Consider the following 17,929-nt stretch of genomic DNA (forward strand, 5'->3'; position numbering starts at 1 on the left):
AAGTACAGCAAATTGAACAAGCTGGGTAGATCCGCATTTTATTCGCACGGTTTCAAAAAAAAAAGTCATTCAAACTCTGTCATGTCAACATAATCGGAAGGGTGAGGAAACGCGATACGAAGCTAAATAAACCCTCTAAGGTATGGTTCGAAAAATCAATAGCCCAATCGGGCTAGTACCCATGGAAATTCAGTAGCCCGAAACAAGATCAACTAGCCCCGGGCTAGTGTGAATTTCAAACACTGTAGAGTTATCAATAATATGCATATTCTACATGGAAAAAGTGTCATAATTCTTACGAAATGCAAGTGAAACAGTTGTCTGCTCTTGTATTTAGGTTGGGGACATGTTGGTTAAGAAATATGCAAAATATGGAAGCAATACGTCAAGGGACATAGGAAATATTTGGGGTGGTACGCAAACTATAACATTTGCACGCTAACGCCAATGCCGGGGTCAGTAGGATAGCTCCACTTTATATATTTCATATATAATAGTCGAGCTAAAAAGTAAATATACTATATTAATAAAAACAAGCTTACCTCAATCACAACTTTAATGCAATGCTTATAACAATAAAGTTACAATGATATTTCATTGATTAAAACTAACTTATTACTATTGGTTGCCCGCACTGGCAACCATCTTTAGTATTTTGGTTGCCCAGATAAAAAATAACGAGCCCAGAAATATGTACATGTGTATATTATACTTTCTTTTAATAAAATAATAGATAATTAAATAAATTTGCTGACATTGCACTACTCAATGTTTGATGTTTTATTATGAGCCTGAATTTGATCATTTCCTATTCCTAAATAATGAATGTTATTTAACTAGTATTGATCCATGGTGGTCAATTGTTATTCAATTTTTATTGCACTGAATTGTTTTAAGCTTTAAAAAAAAAAAAGTTGCCCGGCCGGACTATCAACTTTGGAAATTGAGTTGCCCAGGCCAAAGCTACTTGCCCTGGGCTCACGGGAAACCACTAATTTTCATCCCTGTATACCCTTTCATTTTCTGTTCTTCCATCCCATTCTCAAAATGAATTTTAAACCACAATACTTTATAATAACATTTGTATTGAATGCTGACCATATTATGACCCAAAAAACAATTTTACAAACCCATAATCCAGTCGCAGCGAGTTTTTTTATTATCCCCACGCTTTTTGAAAAAAAGGTGGGGATATTGTGGTTATCTCCGCCGTCCGTCCGTCCGTCTGTCCGTCCGTCCTGGCCACTATCTCCTCCTACACTAAAAGCACTAGAACCTTGAAACTTACACACATGGTAGCTATGAGCATATGTGCGACCCTGCACTATTTGGAATTTTGATCTGACCCCTGGGTCAAAAGTTATAGCGGTTGGGGTGGGGCCGCGTCAGAAATTATCACTCATTTTTTTAGGTTATTTTACATTTACTTCTTTATTTCTACACCGATTCACTTCAAATTGATACTGGACCTCTCTTATGACAATACGGTCAATCTCAACCATGCATGGCCCCATTCCCAACCCTGGGGCGCCACACCCACCAAAAATTTCCATTTACTATAATTTTTTCATTTCTACACGGATTCACTTCAAATTGATACTGAACTTTTGTTATGACATTAGGGTCAATCTCAACTATGCATGGCCCCAATCCCAACCCTGGGGCGCCCGCCCACATAGGCCACACCCACCAAAAAAATTCCATTTACTATAATTTTTTCATTTCTACACGGATTCACTTCAAATTGATACTGTACTTCTCTTATGACATTAGGATCAATCTCAACTATGCATGGCCCCATAACCAACCCTGGGGCACCGCCCACATAGACCACACCCACCCAAAATTGCCTTTACTATAATTTCTTCATTTCTACACCGATTCACTTCAAATTGATATTGAACTTCTCTTATGACAATACAGTCAATCTCAACTATGCATGGCCCCATTACCAACCCTGGGGCGCCCCGCCCACATAGACCACACCCACCCAAAATTGCCTTTTACTATAATTTCTTCATTTCTACACCGATTCACTTCAAATTGATATTGAACTTCTCTTATGACAATACGGTCAATCTCAACTATGCATGGCCCCATTACCAACCCTGGGGCGCCCCGCCCACATAGACCACACCCACCCAAAATTGCCTTTTACTATAATTTCTTCATTTCTACACCGATTCACTTCAAATTGATACTGAACCTCTCTTATGACAATACGGTCAATCTCAACTATGCATGGCCCCATTACCAACCCTGGGGCCCCGCCCACATAGACCACACCCGCCCAAAATTGCCTTTTACTATAATTTCTTCATTTCTACACCGATTCATTTCAAATTGATACTGAACTTCTCTTATGACAATACGGTCAATCTCAACTATGCATGGCACAATTACCAACCCTGGGGCGCCCTGCCCACATATGTCACACCCACCCAAAATTGCCTTTTACTATAACTTCTTCATTTCTACACCAATTCACTTCTAATTGATGATGAACTTCTCTTATGACAATACGGTCAATCTCAGCTATGCATGGCCCCATTACCAACCCTGGGGCACACCTAGGTCAAACATTCGGCGTGGGGATACGCGTCGGCCTCTGCCGCGCCATTTCTAGTTTAGTTTACCATTATCAGTGTTCTCTGTAAGACCGGCAGCGGGCCATTTCGCCGGTTACATTTACTCTAGACGCCAACTATTTTCCCAAAGTATATCAAGTAAAATGTCACAAATGCTTTAGTTTTACTGCATAGTTGCTGGCCATATAACTGGCTACTCAATTTTTTTTGGAAAACACTGAATTATGCATGACAAACACTAAATATTAAAATACATCTTAGATTTGTTTGTAAAATAAAATGACACTTTTAGCTTGTCTTCATTGAAATCCAAAGAGTAAAATAATATCATACGAGATAAGACAAAAATTGCGCTATCAATGGAATGGAAAATTAAAGTAAAAAAGCCAGAATTTACATAAATTTATGGTTGATAAACACAACAAGGTAAAGGTAGTTTGTGAGATATAATCATTATACAGTTAGTAAGGCTCCATTGGTCATTTTCGCCTCGGGTACTACATGTACTTACATGCACCTCAGGTACTCTTAAGTACACTGACATGTACCCTGGGTTCAATAAATATACTACAACGTACTGGTGAATTTTAACGCTAAATCGGTTGTTGTTGGCAAATTTGTAAAAATTAATTATGTTCACATTTATGTCAATTTTCTGCTAAACAGCCTTTATAGTATCTAAACGCATACTCAAAAAGCAACATGATGCAGATATTTTGAAAAAGAAGTTTGTTTAAGGTAAACAATATCATTTTACGGTAATCAGTAGCGTGTTTTACGACATCAGATTTTAGGCAGATATACAACTAGGGTACAGTCTAACATCACCGGGTACGTTTAAGTATATTTACCATACCCGGAGTACATGTAAGTATACTTTAGAGTACTTGGGGTACATGTAAGTAGAACCCGAGCCGAAAATGACCAATCAAGCCATAGTAAGTGAGTGATGGTGTATGGGATATACCTCCTCAGTAATTTCATACCATACGAGAGCTTCGCTGTTTGATCAGTTTCATCTTTTCCATTTGATATCATGAGTCAGAGAAAAAAAACTCAATAATGAAAAAAAAAAAGGTAAATAGAGGGACAAATGTTTTCTTCCCATTCATTCATTCAATTTAGATTTAATGATTAATTTGTCCAGTGTGAGTCTTTACATATACTGTTAATTTGTTAAACAGTTAAAACACAAGAGTTGTCCTTATATTATATAAGGACCACTGTCACACAATATCATTATAAAAAAATGATAATATTAGGACTGTAAAAATACATTCGAATTACTCGAATACGGCTGTGGATGATTCGTATTCGTTATTCGCCACCTCCCGAACCGAATATTTGACGAATACAAACAACGTGGTTCGAGTTTGAAAATTTAATCATCTTACCTTACAAATGAATGTTCATATAATTAACCCCTATATTTAAATGTTCTTCTCCTAATTCCGGTGTTTTTCATCATGTTTACCCCACCCACTATGTTACACAGTGAGATTATCAACAAAAATGGCGGGAACCGGTTAAATATTTACGACATTGAAATGAATTGAAAAATCTTTCGTAGTTGTTTAATGTTTATTTAGGTAAATACGAATGATTTGATGCTTAAACATATACACAAAGGATAAGCAGATGCAATTTCTTTTTTGTTTATCTTTACGACAATGATTGTGCAACTTATCAACAAACATGGAGCCTTGCACAAGGAATGCTATTGGTATCGTTGACATGCCTGCCAAATACACGTTGTTTGTCTGGCGCTACTTTGGTTTCCCCAAAAAAGACGATGAGACGATGACAATTTGCAGTGTTTTGTTATTTCAAAGTGTTATATGTCATATTTTCAGTATGCAATGATACTCAATTAATCAAATTGACAAATACACATAGTTTCATACTATATGTCATGTCAAGTTGTCAGTATTACTTTTGTTCATTGAAATTCATATTCACGAATAAATATTCATATTCGCTACCCTGTATTCCTGATACGTATCGTATTCGTCACCTAGTGTATTGGTTACAGCCCTAGATAATATAGGCATATGATATGGCCGTAATCAACTTTAAATAAAAAATAATTACGAATATCTTTAAACTGAAACCTTTTTTATAATAGACTTGTTTTTTTTCCTCAATCATTACTAGCGATAGCTGTTTTGTCACAAATTAGAGGAATTTGCAATGCAAATGGTCAGTATTTTAATTAGAGGAATTTGCAATGCAAATGGTCAGTATTTAAAAAAGTGTGCAACTCATTTTTTCACATTTTTGAACAGTTAGCGACTTTTTTTTTTCTCACAAATTTGAACAGTTTGAGACTCATATTTTCACAAATTTGAACAATGCTCAATAAATTATTTTCACAATTTCCAACAGTCACAAGTCAAATTTGTTCACAATTTTGAACAGTGTGCAACTTATAGGGGACAAAAATATTTCTAAACTGCACTCGTCTTGCAGGACGAGTGCATTTAAATTTGCACTCGTCCTGCAAACACATGCACTCGTCCTTGAATATGTGTGAAATAAATTTTTCAAAGGGCTCATATGACTAATAAAATTGCCTATATCACTGCTAAAATGCTGCTTACTCAGTTATTCATGCCAGCTGATCAAAAAAGAAATGTTAAGCAGTGAAATAAGTTCTTTATGAGGAACACAAAATAAATTAATGAAGACTGCTGTTTTACTTTTTCTAATGCTTGCGTGATTTCTGTTTCGGACGTTTGAACATCAACCCCCCCATCCCTTTAAAGAACGCTCAAATGTCAGATATTTTTCGGACGAAATTCAGACTAGTTATAAACTGTACTCTGCAGTTAAATAATTCTTTAAAAATCAACACTTACAGTGAATGCAGTTGGATGGTTCCCTGTCAACATTGACACCAACATTTACATGTACTCGGGACTTAGTCTCGCATAACAATGCGCACCTGTTGTATGAAATTTACAATTACTATTTCCAGTTCATTCTCGTTCTACTTTCGGAATAGATATGCTTTAAGAAAATGATTTTATTTAATTATTTACGGGTCCTAAAATACATATTTTAACATCTGCTTTTCCTCTTGTCCTGTAGGACGAGCGCTTTAGGGAAATTCACTTGTCCTTATAAAGTTTTCACTCGTCAATATGAGCGGACGAGTGGAATTTTTGTCCCCTGACTTATTTTTCCATAATTGTCTAGATCGCGAGGCTCATTTTTTACAACCTTCAACATTGTGCGACTCATATTTCACAATTTCCAACATTGTGAGACACTTTTTTTTACAATTTTCTAATGTTTGCGACTGATATTTTAAGAATTTTAAACAATGCGCGACTCATTTTTTCACATTGTTGAATAGTCAGTGATTTTTTTTGCTCAAATTAACAGCCGAATTTCGGCTGCTTCCCAATCGCAAAAATACACGTTTTTTCCCAAAATTCTGACCAAAATTTCCCCAAAAAAGCCCAACTTCCAAAAAAAAAAAAAACATTTTTTTTTTTTTTTTTTAGAAAGAAGTCTCATAAAACTTACAAAATATATAACTTGAATTTAGTCATTTTTGTCCATAAATCATTCCCAAACTTGCCACTTTTATTGATTAAAAAAACAACAATTTGACCAGACTCCTTTTCTAGAAAACTCCCTGAACATGCACTTAAAAACAATATCACAATATCACTTCTGTTACTTATAATCCTATTAATAATGTTAATTTTTCCCAAGTTCATGGTTTATCGCGCTATTTTTCCCAATTTCACGGTTTTATCGCGCTTATTTTCCCAATTCAAAAGGCACAGGCTGTAACAAATTAAAGCAAAAAAAATCACTGAATAGTCACCACCCATTTTTCTCACTGTGAACAGTGCGCGACTCATTTTTCCACAATATGAACAGTGTGCGACTAATGTTTTCAAAAAATGAGGCGGCCGAGGTTGCTGCACAAAGATAAAAAGCCCACTGCAATAAATTTTATCCAAAAAATAGCAACATGGCTTATTGAAGCTAAACAACCCTTTCTACATGTACTTTCAACAAGCACACAGACCAATGACAGTAGGACTACTGGCACTGACCGTTGGTTCATCAGCATGAAAAATGGGTGTCAAAAATAGCACAAATAATGTAAAATGTGTAATATGCATGTATAACGATGAAACTTACCAACCACTCGACCAGGAAACATCTGTTGCAGACTATGTGGGATTCGGGATGCTCTCCCACTGGCATCATATGCAGATCAGTGGTCACAAGAACGTACACATCATTAATGTCAGCAATATATATCTCCGACTTCAAACACACAGCTTGCAAAATCGCTGAATATTGCACAAAAGCAGCTTCGTTACAAACTTCCAGCAACTCGAAATCCACAAGCAGTCTCGTTCCCCACCAACTTTGACTTCGCAGCGAAGGCATGTTTTTTTTGGGAAACCGTTAACATCTCACAACTAAACGTATACTACGGAGATTGACAAGTTGAAAAATAAATTACTGTAATCACTTCCAATTTGCGCACTACGTTAAAATCCAGTTCCATTTTGTCTTTATTGTTGAAATGCTACTCTACACATTCGCTTTGAAAATAGCGGTTGGCGTGTTGTTGGAAGTACATGTACATGTCGAATGTGTTATTGTAAAAACTATTGGTATTGTGTTTTTAGTGCAGACATTGTATTTAAGTTTCGATTTCTAGCTTAAATTTATATATTTTGTTCAATAATTTGAGTTTAAATGTGATTGTTTGTTGCTTACTTACGAACTATTTTTTATGTGTAAATATGCATAGACGCTAGTGGATATGTAATCAGGTTACCATATTTACAACAATAAAATTTAACGGTTGTTTGTTTTTGTTTGTTATGTTAATATTTTCTTAAACGTATGTTAAACGCAAGATGAAATTATTAATTAATTTTGGAATAAAATCGCATTATGTATTATTTAAAATCAAATTTGAATTGCCAAGCGCGTGAATTGTCTCCTGGGGGTGAATTGTGTTTGGGTTGCTATTAACGCTATTAAAGCTTCCGGCGAGAACTCATTTTATAGCGATTGCGCAATAAAAAACACCACTTTTTCGTCATTTTATCAAAAACTGGACTTTTCCCAGACATGACGAATACGCCATCGTCTAGATCGCGTTCTGGTCCATATACAGGTCAAATTTCAGGCACAGTGTTGGGCCAGTTTTCATGGCCCACAAATCGCGGCTATACCCTGGAGCTTAACGAAACTTAGCCCCCTTTATCATTCGTTCGATTGAACGTCATCAATGATGACGTCCAATACATCACTCATTCCATATATAGTGTAGCTATCCTACTCACTCCGGCGTCGGCGTTGCCGTTGCCGTGTCCGTTTGCGTGCAAATGTTAAAGTTTGCGTACGACCCCAAATATTTTCAATGTCCCTTGACATATTGCTTTCATATTTTGCATACTTGTTTACCATCATGACCCCAACCTATAAACAAGAGCAGACAACTGTATCAAGCATTTTAACAGAATTATGGCCACTTTTATACTTAGAAAATGCATTTTATTGATAAATCTATGATAAAGTTTGCGTACTACCCCTAATATTTGCTGTGTCCCTTGACATATTGCTTTCATATTTTGCATACTTGTTAACCATCATGACCCAAACCTACAAACAAGAGCAGACAACTGTATCAGGCATTTTGACAGAATTATTGCCCCTTTATGCATAGTATTGATAAATCTATGTAAAAGTTTGCGTACTACCCCAAATATTTCCTGTGTCCCTTGACATATTGCTTTCATAGTTTGCATACTTGTTAACCAACATGACCCAAACCTATAAACAAGAGCAGACAACTGTATAAAGCATTTTGTCAAAATTATGGCCCCTTTTATACTTAGATAATTGAAAATTTTGCTTAAATTGCCATAACTTCTTTATTAATGATCAGATTTTATTAATACTTTGACAAAACAACACTTACCTGAATACCACAATGGATTCCACTTATACAAAACTCCACGCCCCAGCCCAGAATCCCTGCTCCCCCCCCCCACCTCCTCCCCCCCCCCCCAAAAAAAAATTTTTTTTTTTTCCTTTTTTTATTTTTGAAAGATCATCTTATAAATGACCACATCCCACATTATACCCCCTCTCCCCCTACCCCCCCCCCCCCAATAAATAAAATAAAATGTTTTCTTGTTTTATTGGAAAGATCGTCTAATAAATGACCACACCCCACATTATACCTCCCTCTCAACCCCTTTCCCCCCCGCCCCCCCCCCCCTATTTTTTTTTTTCCTTTTTTATTTTGAAAGATCGTCTTATAAATTATTGAATATGAACAATTTCCCCATGATGACTTACGTTATACTGTCAAGCACTCGAATAGTCGAGCGCCCTGTCCTTTGACAGCTCTTGTTGTAAGCAAAGTTTGATGTTTGGTAAGGGGGGGGGGGTCAACTCAAAATATAGATCACCAGGTCAAATCTTACAAAAACAAAAACACTACATATGCCAGAGTTTTGGGTCAATAAAGATGAAACTTTACCAGGATGTTTGTCTGGGCAATATCTAGGTCAAGTTTGACATTTGGTAAACATTAAATGAACCGACTCCTCTCAGGTGAGCGAACTAAGGCCATATTGGCCCTCTTGTAATCGATAACTGCAGACGCTAAAAAATTCGATCGACGAGACGACCAGAAAAATGGCTTCCTGCGCGAGCAGTACATGTTTCACTGTCGTGACTGTTTTAACAAATTGCGGTGAAAAGTCGCTGCAGCAAACCCTTAAAAATATAAACACATCTTCTACGTTCTGTGACTTAATTGAAAGGATTGGTTTATGTTCGAACATGCAAATATCAGCAGATACCGTTGAAGCATGTTCAATGTCAAACAACATCGGGAAACATAACGTAAGATTTTGTTTATACGTTTTATGCACCCTTTCGAAGAAAAGGGGGCATATAGTAATCGGACTGTCCGTCTTTCCGTCACACTTTGCATTTAGGTTTCGAAAAATGCTCACAACTTCTTTGTCCCTTGAGATATAACCTTTATATTCGGTATGCATGTGTATATGGACAAGGCCTTTCCATACGCACACAAATCTTGATCACTGCGTTTAGGTTTAGAAAAAGGCTCATAACTTCTATCAAGCGTTTATAGGGGGCATAAGTCATCCTTTGGTGACAGCTCCTGTTCTTCATTAAATGGGCATATGGGCGATATTTCCCTATATGTAGGCAAATTTTTCCTATAACACAAGTTTAAGTGAACAATAACTGTCATTATCATTTTGATGATTGTCCCCATTTAAGTGCTATTGCAACATGACATAACTTTTCACAGCTTGCAACATGGTATACCTTTTCACATCTTTCACTATTTAAAACTTCAAACAAATATGTCCCTCACTTCAATGATATGGTTACATGTATATTTCGTGGTCAAAGGTCATATGCAACTTACTCCTATAAATATGAGGTGGATATATATTCTTTGTATAAAAATTGATTTGAATGTAAAATATAGCTGTTTAAACCTGTATATCTTGATAATGCAATATTTTTCAATCGAAATGTGATTTCTTTATTCTTCGCTCTTCGCTTGCTCGAGAATTTTCTTGTTTTCAAAAAAAAAAATTTCGCTCGCCGCTTCAACTTAAAAAAAAAAAATCCGTAGACCAACAATTCAATTTGGAGTGGCCTAATAGATTTCAGAAATCGAAAGTAATGTTTACAATTTCAGCAAAAAATGTCAAGGTCGATCCGAAAGTATCCAGATGAAAAATGTCACTTGAAAAAGAAAGACAATGGCGTCAAAAGTGTGAATTTCAGGCTGATGAGAGTTATTTTCATCAATTGTAAGATGCATTTGAAACATTTGAACCTTAACATATGTCCCATTGCACTAATATATATTCATTTACTAATATATGTAGAAATGTATCCAAGACAATCAACTGTCTTTGATTTATAGCGTGGCATGAAACTCTGGTTGACTTTCGATATGGGGTTCACTTCAGCGTACAGGTCTGTCAATACTATATAACTGTTCGCTGAAGTGTCTTTAGCTAGATAAACATTAGGATTTTAATTTAATTCGTTCAAAATAGGTCAACAATCGAAAAGTACAGAAACAACGGGCGTCGATATAATAATATTGAATTGCGCCATGAGAAAACCAGCCTTATTGACAACAATTTTTATTTATATTTTTTGCATTTTCGGTATGTACGATCTTTTCCGGTTCGAAATATGTATAAAACGTCATACTTTTCATCCTATAGCCTATAATTATTTCCTTTTTCGTGAACCTATGTAACCCTGAGACGAGCAGGGAGGGGGGTCTGAGGTTATATCTTTAAAAAATATATCGATATGATAGAATGAGTAATATGCCGTTAATGGTTTTTATAACAAAACATAAACTTCCCAACAAATCCATCTGAAACTGCCCTTCCCTGCAAGCATACCGAATATTACGCTAGTCAATTGTTCCATGTGTTTGTATCAGTCGAGTTACTTGTGTGTTGACGTATCTCGCAAGAGGCGGAGCCTCAATTGTGATACGAACTAGCGCAATCCACGAGACTGATGCAAACACTTGTAACAATTGACTTGCGCAATATTCCTTTTATTATATACACCTTTGAATCATTTAAGTAAAGTAAAAAAATGAGCTTAAGCGTTCATAATTAACCAAGAATTATCTTATAATTTTCTGCATTCAAAGTGACGTCTGTCATTAAAAGTCCGGCTAGTATGGTAATACGGAATTGGAAAACTAGCGAATAGCATAATACGGGAATTATTTCTGTGCAGTTGTATTTTACCGGTTGATTCAACTTGTATTTTTGTGGAACATAAAGCAGATATATAATAAATTAGTATATTTTAGTAATTCGGGTTTATGATACATAGCTACATCCTCTTGCGTCACTTGTTTTGTTACAAACGCGTATCAAATATATGTAGCTTAACCCATTTTTGCCTAGTGGACTCTCCCATCTTTCTTAATTGGATCAATTTATATCCATAATTAGGAATGCCTAGTATACTTATTTCTATATTTAGAATATTTCTAAGAGAAATTTCTTTAAGCAAACATGCAGCGTCTCATCTGGGTCTACGCTGTTTGCCAATGCCTTTTTTCTAGACGCTAGGCATTAATGGCTTATGGCAGACGTATATAATCTCACGTAGTTATTGTGCTACTGGTACGCTTTAAGGTAAAATAAAGTTGCGTTGTCTCATGAGTGTACAGGGCAGCCCCTGACCAGACTGCGCATAGTGTACAGGGCAGCTCCTGACCAGACTGCGCATAGTGTACAGGGTAGCCCCTGACCAGACTGCGCATAGTGTATAGGGTAGCTCCTGACCAGACTGCGCAAGGTGTATAGAATAGCTCCTGACCAGACTGCGCAAAGTGTATAGGGTAGCCCCTGAACAGACTGCGCATAGTGTATAGGGCAGCTCGTGACCAGACTGCGCATAGTGTATAGGGTATTTCCTGACCAGACTGCGCATAGTGTATAAGGCAGCTCATGACCAGACTGCGCATAGTGTATAGGGTAGCCCCTGACCAGACTGCGCATAGTGTATAGGGTAGCTCCTGACCAGACTGCGCAAAGTGAATAGGGAAGCCCCTTACCAGACTGCGCATAGTGTATAGGGTAGCTCCTGACCAGACTGTGCATAGTGTATAGGGTAGCTCCTGACCAGACTGTGCATAGTGTATAGGGTAGCTCCTGACCAGACTGCGCATAGTGTATAGGAAAGTTCCTGACCAGACTGCGCATAGTGTATAGGGTAGCTCCTAACCAGACTGCGCATAGTGTATAGGGTAGCCCCTGACCAGACTGCGCATAGTGTATAGGGTAGCTCATGACCAGACTGCGCATAGTGTATAGGGTAGCTCATGACCAGACTGCGCATAGTGTATAGGGTAGCTCCTGACCAGACTGCGCATAATGTATAGAGTAGCTCCTTACCAGACTGCGCATAGAGTATAGGGTAGCTCCTGACCAGACTGCGCATAGTGTATAGGGTAGAACCTGACCAGACTGCGAATAGTGTATAGGGTAGCTCCTGACCAGACTGTGCATAGTGTATAGGGCAGCTCCTGACCAGACTGCACATAGTGTTTAGGGTAGTTCCTGACCAGACTTCGCATAATGTATAAGGCAGCTCATGACCAGACTGCGCATAGTGTATAGGGTAGCCCCTGACCAGACTGCGTATAGTGCATAGGGCATCACCTGACCAGACTGCGCAAAGTGTATAGGGTAGCCCCTTACCAGACTGCGAATAATGTATAGGGCAGCTCCTGACCAGACTGCGCATAGTGTTTAGGGTAGCTCCTGACCAGACTGCGCATAGTGTATAGGGCAGCTCCTGACCAGATTGCGCATAGTGTATAGGGTAGCTCCTTACCAGACTGCGCATAATGAGCTTCTGACCAGACTGCGCATAGTGTATAGGGTAGCTCCTGACCAGATTGCGCATAATGTATAGGGTAGCTCCTGACCAGACTGCGCATAGTGTTTATGGTAGCTCCTGACCAGACTGTGCATAGTGTATAGGGTAGCTCCTGACCAGACTGCGCATAGTGTATAGGGTAGCTCCTGACCATACTGCGCATTGTGTATAGGGTAGCTCCTGACCAGACTGCGCATAGTGTATAGGGTAGCTCCTGACCAGACTGGGCATAGTGTATAGGATAGCTCCTGACCAGACTGCACATAGTGTACAGGGCAGCTCATGACCAGACTGCGCATAGTGTATAGGGTAGATCCTGACCAGACTGCGCATAGTATATAGGGTAGCTCATGACCAGACTGCGCATAGTGTATAGGGTAGCTCCTGACCAGACTGCGCATATTGTACAGGGCACCTCCTGACCAAACTGCGCATAGTGTATAGGGTAGCCCCTGACCAGACTGCGCAAAATGTATAGGGTAGCTCCTGACCAGACTGCGCATAGTGTTTATGGTAGCTCCTGACCAGACTGTGCATAGTGTATAGGGCAGCTCCTGACCAGACTGCGCTTAGTGTATAGGGTAGTTCCTGACCAGACTGCGCATAGTGTATAGGGTAGCTCCTGACCAGACTGCGTATAGTGTATAGGGCATCTCCTGACCAGACTGCGCAAAGTGTATAGGGCAGCCCCTTACCAGACTGCGCATAATGTATAGGGCAGCTCCTGACCAGACTGCGCATAGTGTTTAGGGTAGCTCCTGACCATACTGCGCATAGTGTATAGGGCAGCTCCTGACCAGATTGCGCATAGTGTATAGGGTAGCTCCTGATCAGACTGCGCATAATGAGCTTCTGACCAGACTGCGCATAGTGTATAGGGTAGCTCCCGATCAGACTGCGCATAGTTTACAGGGTAGCTCCTGACAAGACTGGGCAAAGTGTATAGGGTAGCCCCTGACCAGACTGCGCATAGTGTATAGGATAGCTCCTGACCAGACTGCGCATAGTGTATAGGGTAGCTCCTGACCAGACTGCGCAAAGTGTATAGGGAAGCCCCTTACCAGACTGCGCATAGTGTATAGGGTAGCTCCTGACCAGACTGTGCATAGTGTATAGGGTAGCTCCTGACCAGACTGTGCATAGTGTATAGGGTAGCTCCTGACCAGACTGCGCATAGTGTATAGGGAAGTTCCTGACCAGACTGCGCATAGTGTATAGGGTAGCTCCTAACCAGACTGTGCATAGTGTATAGGGTAGCCCCTGACCAGACTGCGCATAGTGTATAGGGTAGCTCCTGACCAGACTGCGCATAGTGTATAGGGTAGCTCATGACCAGACTGCGCATAGTGTATAGGGTAGCTCCTGACCAGACTGCGCATAATGTATAGAGTAGCTCCTTACCAGACTGCGCATAGAGTATAGGGTAGCTCCTGACCAGACTGCGCATAGTGTATAGGGTAGAACCTGACCAGACTGCGCATAGTGTATAGGGTACCTCCTGACCAGACTGTGCATAGTGTATAGGGCAGCTCCTGACCAGACTGCACATAGTGTTTAGGGTAGTTCCTGACCAGACTTCGCATAATGTATAAGGCAGCTCATGAACAGACTGAGCATAGTGTATAGGGTAGCCCCTGACCAGACTGCGTATAGTGTATAGGGCATCACCTGACCAGACTGCGCAAAGTGTATAGGGTAGCCCCTTACCAGACTGCGCATAATGTATAGGGCAGCTCCTGACCAGACTGCGCATAGTGTTTAGGGTAGCTCCTGACCAGACTGCGCATAGTGTATAGGGCAGCTCCTGACCAGATTGCGCATAGTGTATAGGGTAGCTCCTGACCAGACTGCGCATAATGAGCTTCTGACAAGACTGCGCATAGTGTATAGGGTAGCTCCTGACCAGATTGCGCATAATGTATAGGGTAGCTCCTGACCAGACTGCGCATAGTGTTTATAGTAGCTCCTGACCAGACTGTGCATAGTGTATAGGGTAGCTCCTGACCAGACTGCGCATAGTGTATAGGGTAGCTCCTGACCAGACTGCGCATTGTGTATAGGGTAGCTCCTGACCAGACTGCGCATAGTGTATAGGGTAGCTCCTGACCAGACTGCGCATAGTGTATAGGATAGCTCCTGACCAGACTGCACATAGTGTACAGGGCAGCTCATGACCAGACTGCGCATAGTGTATAGGGTAGCTCCTGACCAGACTGCGCATAGTATATAGGGTAGCTCATGACCAGACTGCGCATAGTGTATAGGGTAGCTCCTGACCAGACTGCGCATATTGTACAGGGCACCTCCTGACCAAACTGCGCATAGTGTATAGGGTAGCCCCTGACCAGACTGCGCATAATGTATAGGGTAGCTCCTGACCAAACTGCGCATAGTGTTTATGGTAGCTCCTGACCAGACTGTGCATAGTGTATAGGGCAGCTCCTGACCAGACTGCGCATAGTGTATAGGGTAGTTCCTGACCAGACTGCGCATAGTGTATAGGGTAGCTTTTGACCAGACTGCGTATAGTGTATAGGGCATCTCCTGACCAGACTGCGCAAAGTGTATAGGGCAGCCCCTTACCAGACTGCGCATAATGTATAGGGCAGCTCCTGACCAGACTGCGCATAGTGTTTAGGGTAGCTCCTGACCAGACTGCGCAAAGTGTATAGGGCAGCTCCTGACCAGATTGCGCATAGTGTATAGGGTAGCTCCTGACCAGACTGCGCATAATGAGCTTCTGACCAGACTGAGCATAGTGTATAGGGTAGCTCCTGACCAGACTGCGCATAGTTTACAGGGTAGCTCCTGACAAGACTGGGCAAAGTGTATAGGGTAGCCCCTGACCAGACTGCGCATAGTGTATAGGGTAGCCCCTGACCAGACTGCGCATAGTGTATAGGGTAGCTCCTGACCAGACTGCGCATAGCGAAGCTCCTGACCAGACTGCACATAGTGTATAGAGTAGCTCCTGACTAGACTGCGCATAGTGTACAGGGTAGCTCCTGACCAGACTGCGCATAGTGTATAGGGTAGCTCCTGACCAGACTGCGCATAGTGTATAGGGTAGCTCCTGACCAGACTGCGCATAGTGTATAGGGTAGCTCCTGACCAGACTGCGCATTGTGTATAGGGTAGCTCCTGACCAGACTGCGCATAGTGTATAGGGTAGCTCCTGACCAGACTGTGCATAGTGTATAGGATAGCTCCTGACCAGACTGCACATAGTGTACAGGGCAGCTCATGACCAGACTGCGCATAGTGTATAGGGTAGCTCCTGACCAGACTGCGCATAGTGTATAGGGTAGCTCCTGACCAGACTGCGCATTGTGTATAGGGTAGCTCCTGACCAGACTGCGCATAGTGTATAGGGTAGCTCCTGACCAGACTGCGCATAGTGTATAGGATAGCTCCTGACCAGACTGCACATAGTGTACAGGGCAGCTCATGACCAGACTGCGCATAGTGTATAGGGTAGCTCCTGACCAGACTGCGCATAGTATATAGGGTAGCTCATGACCAGACTGCGCATAGTGTATAGGGTAGCTCCTGACCAGACTGCGCATATTGTTCAGGGCACCTCCTGACCAAACTTTGCATAGTGTATAGGGTAGCCCCTGACCAGACTGCGCATAATGTATAGGGTAGCTCCTGACCAGACTGCGCATAGTGTTTATGGTAGCTCCTGACCAGACTGTGCATAGTGTATAGGGCAGCTCCTGACCAGACTGCGCATAGTGTATAGGGTAGTTCCTGACCAGACTGCGCATTGTGTATAGGGTAGCTCCTGACCAGACTGCGCATAGTGTAGCTCCTGACCAAACTGCGCATAGTGTTTAGGGTAGCTCCTGACCTGACTGTGCATAGTGTATAGGGTAGCTCCTGACCAGACTGCGCATAGTGTTTAGGGTAGCTCCTGACCAGACTGTGCATAGTGTATAGGGTTGCTCCTGACCAGACTGCGCATAGTGTATAGGGTAGCCCCTGAAAAGACTGCGCATAGTGTATAGGGTAGCTCCTGACCAGACTGCGCATAGTGTATAGGGTAGCTTCTGACCAGACTGCGCATAGTGTGTAGGGTAGCTCCTGACCAGACTGCGCATAGTGTACAGGGTAGCTCCTGACCAGACTGTGCATAGTGTATATGGTAGCCCCTGACCAGACTGCGCATAGTGTACAGGGTAGCTCCTAACCAGACTGTGCATAGTGTATAGGGTAGCTCCTGACCAGACTGCGCAGTGTGTATAGGGTAGCCCCTGACCGGACTACGCATAGTGTATAGGCTAGCTCCTGACCAGACTTCGCATAATGTATAGGGTAGCTCCTGACCAGACTGCGCATAGTGTATAGGGTAGCTCCTGACCAGACTGCGCATAGTGTATATGGTAGCCCCTTACCAGACTGCGCATAGTGTATAGGGTAGCCCCTGACCAGACTGTGCATAGTGTATAGGGCAGCTCCTGACCAGACTGCGCATAGTGTACAGGGCAGCTTCTGACCAGACTGCGCATAGTGTATAGCGTAGCTCCTGACCAGACTGTGCATAGAGTATAGGGTAGCTCCAGACCAGACTGCGCATAGTGTATAGGGTAGCTTCTGACCAGACTGCGCATAGTGTATAGGGTAGCCCCTGACCAGACTGCGCATAATGTATAGGGTAGCTCCTGACCAGACTGCGCATACTGTTTATGGTAGCTCCTGACCAGACTGTGCATAGTGTATAGGGCAGCTCCTGTCCAGACTGCTCATAGTGTATAGGGTAGTTCCTGACAAGACTGCGCATAGTGTATAGGGTAGCTCCTGACCAGACTGCGCATAGTGTAGCTCCTGACCAAACTGCACATAGTGTTTAGGGTAGCTCCTGACCAGACTGT

The 17,929-nt window shown here is 41.3% G+C and overlaps 1 long non-coding RNA gene across 1 annotated transcript; it reads left to right on the forward strand.

The window, feature by feature from the left end:
• The first annotated feature begins 4,272 nt into the window (after window positions 1–4,272).
• Window positions 4,273–7,430, forward strand: LOC127848534 (uncharacterized). The gene is made up of 2 exons (XR_008034569.1): window positions 4,273–4,311; window positions 6,781–7,430. It is a non-coding gene; the product is annotated as an uncharacterized LOC127848534 (long non-coding RNA).
• Window positions 7,431–17,929: the final 10,499 nt, after the last annotated feature.

This window comes from Dreissena polymorpha, chromosome 10 (genome assembly GCF_020536995.1).
Source record: "Dreissena polymorpha isolate Duluth1 chromosome 10, UMN_Dpol_1.0, whole genome shotgun sequence".
In the NCBI taxonomy this organism is placed as follows: Eukaryota; Metazoa; Mollusca; class Bivalvia; order Myida; family Dreissenidae; genus Dreissena; species Dreissena polymorpha.